At 34.1% G+C, this 9,891-nt stretch overlaps 1 protein-coding gene across 2 annotated transcripts in view; it reads left to right on the top strand.

The window, feature by feature from the left end:
* Window positions 1–4,310: 4,310 nt before the first annotated feature.
* The window catches only part of LOC119071253 (KH domain-containing, RNA-binding, signal transduction-associated protein 2), a 53,958-nt gene continuing 48,377 nt past the window's right edge, over window positions 4,311–9,891 (top strand). For both annotated transcript variants that reach the window (XM_037176097.1, XM_037176096.1), the window contains exon 1: window positions 4,311–5,026. The gene's annotated coding sequence lies outside the window, so the exon portion shown is untranslated. The remainder of the gene's footprint in view (window positions 5,027–9,891) is intronic.

Genomic DNA, 9,891 nt, shown 5'->3' with positions numbered 1-9,891 from the left:
AGTGGTCTCTTTCGAAGAAAATATTTTTTCAATTCTTTGAGACCGGTCGAGTGGTCTCTTTCGAAGAAAATGCTAATTTTAAAAATAAATGCAACCGAATAGTTGAGGTTTTGCGTTCTTTTGGTTCGTTCTGCAGATCCAGTGAGACAACTGTTTTAAATTAAATCAAACGTTTTATTAACAAAGGAAATTGAATTGGTCAAAACAACGAAAAAAGTATGAAAACGACGCTTTTTGCGTCAACAAAATGAAAAAAGATAAATGCGAATGTACACTAAAGGTACGAAAATGACGTTTTTTGCGTCAACAAAACGAAAAAAGATAAATGCGAATGTACACTAAAGGTATGAACACGACGCTTTTTGCGTCAACAAAACGAAAAAAGATAAATGCGAATGTACACTAAAGGTACGAAAATGACGTTTTTTGCGTCAAAAAAGATTCATGCAAATGTACACCAAAGGTAAGAGACAAAGAGGTAACAATTTCTATTCAGGATCTTTGTCGCTCGTTTCTTGAAAATTTGAAAAAATATTTGCGTTTGGGTTTACACAATAAAAGATTGAAGGAGCGGTATTAGCTCGGAAACAAATGACAAAACGCACCCGTTTCTCAAATCGGAGTTTGACGGGAAATTTCAATTGATGAAATAAATGTGTTTGTGTCTCAGCTCTCTCCTTATATAGCGAAACATAAATGACGAAAATATTCAAGTGATAGATTTTGGATTTTGAAAAAAGTATGTACCAGATTTAATGATTGTGTTGGGATGGTTTAGAGATTTAAAACATAAAGGCTCTGGCAACCGAGCGGTATTACATTTTCCATCGAAAATTCAATTTCAGCTGTTTTAGTTTTTCATATCACACTGTTCATTATAATGAGTTTCATTTCTTTTTGGTGTTGTTGATCTTGAGGGTGTAGACAGTAATGCAAGAAAATATTTTCTGCAAAAGAGACGTTTCAACCGGTCTCAGATATCGAAGAAAATATTTTCTTCAAATGAGACCACTGAACCGGTCTCAGTAATCGAAGATAATATTTTCTTCAAATGAGACCACTGAACCGGTCTCAGATATCAAAAAAAATATTTTCTTCAAGTGAGACCACTCAACCGGTCTCAGATATCAAAGAAAATATTTTCTTCAAATGAGACCACTGAACCGGTCTCAGTAATCGAAGATAATATTTTCTTCAAATGAGACCACTGAACCGGTCTCAGAAATCGACAAAATTATTTCTTCAAATGAGACCACTCAACCGGTCTCAGAAATCGAAAAAATGATTTCTTCAAATGAGACCACTGAACCGGTCTCAGTAATCGAAGATAATATTTTCTTCAAATGAGACCACTGAACCGGTCTCAGTAATCGAAAAAATTATTTCTTCAAATGAGACCACTAAACCGGTCTCAGATATCAAAGAAAATATTTTCTTCAAATGAGACCACTCAACCGGTCTCAGATATCAAAGAAAATATTTTCTTCAAATGAGACCACTCAACCGGTCTCAGTAATTGAAAAAAATATTTTCTTCCAAAAAGACCACTCACTCGGTCTCAGATATCGAAGAAAATATTTTCTTCAAATGAGACCACTGAACCGGTCTCAGTAATTGAAGAAATTATTTTCTTCAAAAAAGACCACTCACTCGGTCTCAAGCCGCCTGCCAATGAGACTGCTCATCCGACCTCGGAAATTGTAACAACGGTTCAAAATTAGAACTCCAAATAGATATATCTGATTTAGCAGCACGTGAACGTCGACGGCCGTCCAAATTGAAAGTTAAGCATCATTCGTCGCGGTTAGTACTTGGATGGGTGACCGGAAAAAACATTACAAATAAAAAAAGGTAAAATAAAAAAATTCAAATATTACTAACGATTCTACAATTTCAGTCAGTTTGGTCTAGCGAATTATAAAAAAAGTAAAGGGTAGTGGCCATCTGTGAACTCAACATAGAAGTACAAAAAAAATCTTCCGATAAATAACGAACGAAGAAAAAAGTTCTAAAAAGAAATCAAATATGAAAAGTCTCAAACGGTCTAGAAAAAACTGAAAAAAGAGAAGTCTCAAACGGTCTAGAAAAAACTCAAAAATTAGAAGTCTGAAAAAGTTTTTTTTTTTTATGACACTCATTTATCCTCATCCAGTCTCACAAGGTCTAACAAATCCAAAATGAGACCACTCATCCATTCTCACAACGTCTAACAAACCCAAAAGGAGACCACTCATCCAGTCTCACAAGGTCTAACAAATCCAAAATGAGACCACTCATCCAGTCTCACAAGGTCTAACAAATCCAAAATGAGACCACTCAGTCAGTCTCACTACGTCTAGCAAATCCGAAACCAGACCACTCATCCAGTCTCACTACGTCTAGCAAATCCGAAACCAGACCACTCATCCAGTCTCACTACGTCTAGCAAATCCGAAACCAGACCACTCATCCAGTCTCACTACGTCTAGCAAATCCGAAAGCAGACCACTCAGTCAGTCTCACTACGTCTAGCAAATCCGAAAGCAGACCACTCATCCAGTCTCACTACGTCTAGCAAATCCGAAAGTAGACCACTCAGTCAGTCTCACTACGTCTAGGAAATCCGAAACCAGACCACTCAGTCAGACTAGAACATCCTCAAATGAGTCTAAAGAGAGACGTCTCATGAATTTTGGATGAACTCCGATGAACTATTTCGATAAATTCTCGGTCTCAAATATTCTCAAAGGCTCGAAATACGTAGTCTCACGGCCATACAAAAGTTTCGGTCTCAAAAAGGGTCTCAAATACGTTTTTTTTTTCACCGGGGACACGGAGTGCTTTTTTGGTAAGAGGAAATCAAGCATTAGGCCCAATTCAGAGTCGTCCGTTTAGTTCATCCGTGTACTTGACAGATGTGTTCAAACAATAGAATGTAGGCGCAGTTTACGTAAACGAATGAACATTTGTTGTAAACGGATGAATTTTTTTTTAGACTGAAAGCACCTTTACAAAAATTACAATCCAATTCTCTTTATTCATTGCACATACGATATCAACGGAAACGTCAAAACATTGGAATGAACAAGAATTCTTACTTTTCTCCGACAGCAATAGTTGCTGGACATAAATAGAGTGACACTTATGTCATTCCATTTTATGAATTACTGGAGAATCATCTAATGACAACATTACTTTCACATTGTCATTAACAAAATTTGAAGCATAACTTATGCTGCAAAAGCGATGGTGTCTCTATGTTCTCTTTCAATATACCTCTTAAATCCTGTCACACAAATTATGTACAGTGTGCCTAAAAAGTTTGGAAACATGTAATGACAATGTAAACAAGAACTATATACATGATAACAATAGAACAATAGAAGCATGTACGATGAAACTTTTATTGTTCTTTTGTCTTCATGTCTATTGTTCTTCTATTTATTAGTTCTCCTATGTTTCCAAACTTTCAACTCACACTGTACTTCATAATTCAAGATGTACTTACAATACAAACAATAACTTGTATATAATGCGGATTCAATGCAGACTCCATCCTTTAAACATTTTTTTTTTCAAATATTAAATTATCTCCACCATTGCACGTTTCTGTCGCTGCTATTATGCCATATAGTTCGTGATCCAATTAACAAATGTGGTACAAACTCTTACTCTGAATTACAATTAAACAAATTAGTCACTGGACAGTATAACATCAACTTCACATCAGTATGTACTTCACATCTACATCCATGTATCTCCTTCTCCACTGCACTTTATCCAACTAGAAATCCACATAGCGTTCCTCTAACAAAATTACAATCTAATTACCGAATTCGGTTATAAGCAGTATAACAGCTCGCTGTTTTGTATATAAAGAAATTAAATTTAAAATTCCATACGAACCTATCTCAACTCATTATAAATACAACGGAGAGATTGTTGAAAATAATATGATCATCAAAATTGGGATACCCAATTCAATGAACAAAAAGAATCCTTTTTCTCAATCGTATTAAAGCCAGTTGCATATTTTCGCGATAACGAGCAAATAACGAACGTTCACCCAATGTATGGGAATTGTAACGAATCGTAGGGGCTGTGGAAGCGATGTCACCCAACGTGTACATACAAAATACGGAAAATATTTCCCCAATTACGTCCACAAAGCTTTTCATTCACAACATTTCATGCTTTCCACTCAATGCATGGTATACAACCCCTGAAAGCTGCACATTGCTCACTTGTCTTGTCTTTCGAAACTAAAGCGTTCCCCGATGTTCGAACACTCAGTAGAAATACACGGCAACTTTTGATGAAGTGGATGTGTTCGTCAGTTGATCGTCGTGTTTCATGGTGTTCAGACCACATGTTTACAGTGAGGAAAATGTTATTGTGCGTTTTCTGAAAAATTGGAAGTAGAACCAATATTAAAGCAAATAATAAAAAAAACGAAAAGAGAATTCACTCACATCAAACAGATATTTTTTTCTTGCGTTCACATTTAAAAAGCAACATAAATTTGGTGTTTATGTAGTGTACCTGTCGGATGAGATATATAATATATACGTAGTTAGAAGTGTGTAAACGACTGTATAGTGTAAAATTGTGTGCGGTTTTTCCGTGTGTTGATTTTAATGCTTGGGGGGCTATACATAAATAGTACATAAATTTATTCCTCAATTGCAATATTTATTTTTGGGAGTTTATAAATGAATGTTCTACAAAACCGACGCACAGAGATGAGGATTATCTGTTCTTCGGTTGGTATTTGCGTGTTACTGGTGCCGTTTTTTGATGGAAATCAAAAGTGATTGTTTATATGCGGTGAGGTGAATGAAAGAAAAAACACATTGTTAATCAAAGCAGAGAAGAAAGAAACGAAGAAAAAAAACACGAAAAATAGGAAAAATCTTCTCTTTCAACAAAGTCGTTAATAACAAATCGATTTTATTGACTTGAATTTCTTTGGATTATATTTGCGGAGATTTTAAACAACTGTTTGAAGATAAATTTCATTTTCATAATTAAAGGAACGCATTTTCAGGTTGGTGTATTTCTTTTTTTTGTTTGTTTACGATCCATCAGATGAATCAGTTTGTATAGGAAAACGTTCAAACGGAAATGATTTGTTAATATTTACACACGGTATTCGATTCATATATTTCGTTAACCGAAATATCGTGAGCAGGATCACATGAAAGCAATTTTATTCAATTTATCATTCGAATAGGTATGACAATTTAAAGTTACGTTGTCAAAGTCATGCCTATAAAATTCCAAAAAATTCATATTTGAAACCAGCAATATATACCAGAATTTGCACATTTCCAAGAATCTTTGCATTTCCCATCATATATGAATAGTTTGTCGATTTCATTTGCAAATACCATCCCTGTAAACTATTTCCCGTATGGAGTAGTGACAGCGTTTTACCTATGATATTCGAATTTAATATTTCTTCTGAAATATTATTGACAAACCAATATACTTTCATTTCTCTGTTGAATTCGTAGAATCATTATAGTCATTTTTTCCAAAAACTGCGAACTGAGCTACTAAAGTTACTGATATTGTGACAATATCAAAAAATTTCGAGGAAACATTACCGATGATGTTCACTAATTGTGATTTACGATTTTACATTAGTTCTATGGATAATGTAATTGTAGACATAATGAACGATGCCAAAATGTAACGCAAAGTGAATGCTTTCCGTAATTCTTTTTTGTTCCTCGTTTATTTACCAACAACTTTGAATATACTTTTATCCCATATACACAAATGAAATGCTTACAGCAAAGTTTCCTTTAATATTCGTAATGCCATCAAACGTTAGAAAACTTGAAGGGTACACAATGAAGGGTCTGATAACATAAAATATAAATTTTTGAATTAATTAAGTTCTTGTGTACTTTGACTATGGTTTTTATTTTGATCGAAAAAAAATTCCGAGAAATGTGTTACCAAATTATGCATAATGTTCAACGAAAAAAGACAGATTACGTGATGAAAATTGTTGTAATACTGTTCAGTTATTATTTCAAATAAGAAGAATTAATTTCGTAATAATCCTCTGTTACATTACGTATTGTCCTATGTTTCACTTGAAAACTCATTTTTTTTCTCGAGATTAGCTCATGATTTTTAACTATACCAACCATTGGAGCTTATCAAATTCTACAATAGAAAATTTTCATTTCCGGTATAATGCAATAATGACTCTTAAATTAAAAGCTTTTACGTTAATGGCGCATTTTGTTCATAAGTTATTTTGTTCGATGCATGTTCACAGAACACTAATAGCATACTGAAAGCACGTAAATAGAAATGAAATGAAATCATAAGCTTTATTCAATATTCCAGCACAATCCTATTAAATTTGTACAATTCAGTTTCGTTATTTTCCGTTTTCCATTGGTTAATTTTTTCTACTTTACGTAGAATTCTCTTCGGAACTCTCGTGAAATTGCAATGTAACGGAAAATTTGAAAACATTTTCCAAATCCGGCAATTATTTTTTTTTTTTGAAATGAACGTGCAAAGTGCACACAATAAAATTTTAAAGTTCACAGTTTGCTGATGATGAACCTTCTGTCGACTTAAAACTAATTTCATTTTCTTTCCAATTTTCCGACAGATGAGCAGTAAAATGCGCTTGATGTGTATTTGTTTCGAAGAAAATCGTGCTAATGCATAGTGTCGTATAGATACCAGTTACGTGTCATTCGAACACCAATTAGTTATGTGCTTGCCTTTGAAATGCAGATAGGTCTCTTAACTCTTTAAAAAAGAAATTTGTAAATTTTATAACTTTGCTAACTTGAATGGAATGGGCATATTTCTGCTGGTGTTCAATTATTTCACTAAGCATACGTTCAAATGTCGCATGAATTTATCTTACGGGTTACGGGCTGTTATACATATTTTGACTCCAATCCCACGGGACAAAACACATTTTTGAACTACCTATGTGAAAGGTGAACTTGCTTTAGAGATGAGTGGGCATAGCAAATTTTTGTGCCCACTGGCCCACTATGCCCATCATTTGAAAAAAAAGAGCCCATTGCCCACAACTGAAATGCCCATAGACACTGATCCAGCCCATATACTTTGTCTACAAAAATCGCTGATTTATTAAGTGTGTCTTGTATATCATGGGTAATATGTTTGTATATAAAGATTTCCATGTCAATAATGACCGTTTCAGACAAAAAATTATTCCAGCATGTGAAAAGTTCTGGTCATCTGTCGCTTCCGCCACCAGAAGTTCTTGAAATTACACTATTTATCGGAAAATCTTAACCTCACGCATAACAACCGTCCACTTGAAACCTTTAGCACTTCAGACAACGGAATTCTCTTCGTAATAAATTTGGGAAAGAGAAAAGCGAACGTTCCTTGCGAGTCTTTCAAAAAACCACTGCCGTTCCTCTGCGTCATGTCTCGTCAGCGCACATGTCACTCGAGCACAGCACAGCTCAGAAAACAAAATCATTTCTACACCAAACCTTGTTTTACAAATCCTTCACATACAAACCCTGCAGCTTGTTCATAACATTGGTTCTTCATTATTTGTCTTGTTTCATCACATTCCTTGTATGCATTGCGGCCGTACAGTGTGACAGCAGTACGATTTATCATTTTCACCCGTTTTTCTCTAAATTCGATTCTTGGATGCCCTGCAATGTATCGCGCGTACACGTAACATATTTTCGAGCGATTCGCGTCATTTATTATTAAGAATTCACTGATTTTTATTAAATATTTTAATTAATTTTTCGGAGCTAAATTTTTCGCGACCATTCAATTTCACGGCTTACTACTCTCTTCAAAATTTGTTAAAATATACAACAAAATACATGTTTAACGAAATGTGGTAATAGATTTTGCATCATAGACTGCTGATTTTGTTCTCTTTATTTAAATATGCGAAAAAAAAGGCTGCTCACAATGATGCAGCCCGTAAAAAAACGATCTTTTCAAAAATCAAAGGTTACAAAACATAAAAATCATCTACTCTATCCGTTTCCAAAGTCCCCAAAATACACGCAGCGTTGCCTCTTTGTATCGCAATTGAAATTTTCTGCAATAAATAATCCATTGATCGCGGTTCCCCTGAAGTGGCCTTTATAATTTTTCCTAATTTCTCAATGAATTTCTTTGTTTCAGGTCCCATACAGCCTAAAGTCTCGAAAGCTAGAGGAGTAAACAAATAATTTTCTTTTAAACGCTTATAATGATTGTGTTTAAATCTTTCTGCGTTGTCCGCAATCGACCGCTGTTTCTTGCTAGATTCATTAATGTATGAAGGCGCCAATGTATCTCTTATTGATTGTATTTGTCGTCTTATTGTATTATTCTTTTAAACGTTACACATTCGCAACGAAATGAAAGTTTAATTTACGCTCCGTGAAGGTGAAGGATTTTTTTGAAAAAGTTTCTAGCAAGTATCAGTTCAGTCAACTGGAAAATTCTGTAGAAGTTTCCGGCAGTGCAGGTGGAATGAAAAGTTTAGATATGAGAAATTTTTAGAGAACAATTACAATTAACAATGCTTCCCGACAGAAAATTAGGTCTTTCACACTTTGTTTCACTTTTCCATTAAAAATCTACAGAAAATGTTTTATTAAAATTCTGCGAATTTCTATATTATGAAAAAGCAGGACGCTCAAATCACTTCTATACAAGAACATTTCAAAAAAGAATCAATTTAAATTTTAGTTTGCATAAAAAACTTTATGCACAAGTTCACACATCAACATAAAAATGGAATAAATCAAATAGTTTGATAAACGTTTTCAATAGCTAAAAATAAAATGCCCTGGTCAGCGGTAATATTTTAAAGTTTTTGTTTTTGTTTTGTTAAATCAATAATTAAACGGTGAAAAATAATCGTTAACGGTACAGATGGAAATATTTATTTAACGAATAAACAAAAAAAAGTGCACATTCGTGTTTATTCGTTCAAAAAAAAGAGCACAATTCAGATTAACATAAACACAAAAAGGATAATCTGAATTAAATGCCTTTTTTCTACACATAACTCAGATGGAAAACCAGGGAAAACCATGGTAGATATCACATCTATTCATAAAAAATTCGTTATAATATAAGGGCATATTTTACGATAAAAATAAGTTACCATCCATACGTAAACCTTCCCTACACAATAGAAAAATACAAAAGTCGATAGGTTTTAGAACTCACTCCGTAAAATACGCTAAAAATTCAAATATTTTCAACTGACTGAAATACAATATACAGCTGACATTATATAAACGTTAAAAAACAGGGCGATAAAATGATCCTATAGGAGTAGGAGTCATATAATGCTGCGAATTACTTCCGATTTTGAATTTATGTTGTTATGTGGGCGACTTAGCCAGTAATGCTATGAGCTATTTCATTGGAATTACTGTGAATTCTCGTCCTACTGGTACTGAGACCCGGATAGATCAAAATAAATTAGTACTTCGGTCGGTAGAAACATATGAGTGAGGTCGCTAACAAAAGCTTCAGTTTTTTCCCTAGAAAGGTAAGTGCGTTAAGCTAAGTTCAAATTAGTTTTCCACATGCAAATTCATAAAGACTGCAACAAATATGAAACAGCGACTGTAGGGTACGATGTTTTATGCGAATAATAGGTGAAACTACAGTAAGAGGCAGCGAAATTTCTGTACGAATTTGCTTCAGCTGTTTTTCAACTGATCCACACAATGAAAACTGTTTGTACATCTTTATGCGGTTTTACTACTATCACGCGCGTGCGTGTATCAGCTCCAACCGTATAAACAAGTACAAACCGTTTTGATTGTGTTTGTGGATCGGCTGAAAAACAGCTGAAGCAAATTCTTCTAATAATTTTGTTTTCGTTATGTACATGATTAATGTAGAATTTAATTCGCCGTT

This window comes from Bradysia coprophila, assembly GCF_014529535.1.
Source record: "Bradysia coprophila strain Holo2 chromosome IV unlocalized genomic scaffold, BU_Bcop_v1 contig_144, whole genome shotgun sequence".
Lineage (NCBI taxonomy): Eukaryota > Metazoa > Arthropoda > Insecta > Diptera > Sciaridae > Bradysia > Bradysia coprophila.
The sequence above is the reverse complement of the archived record's forward strand: the minus strand, read 5'-3'. Positions and strand labels throughout refer to the sequence as shown.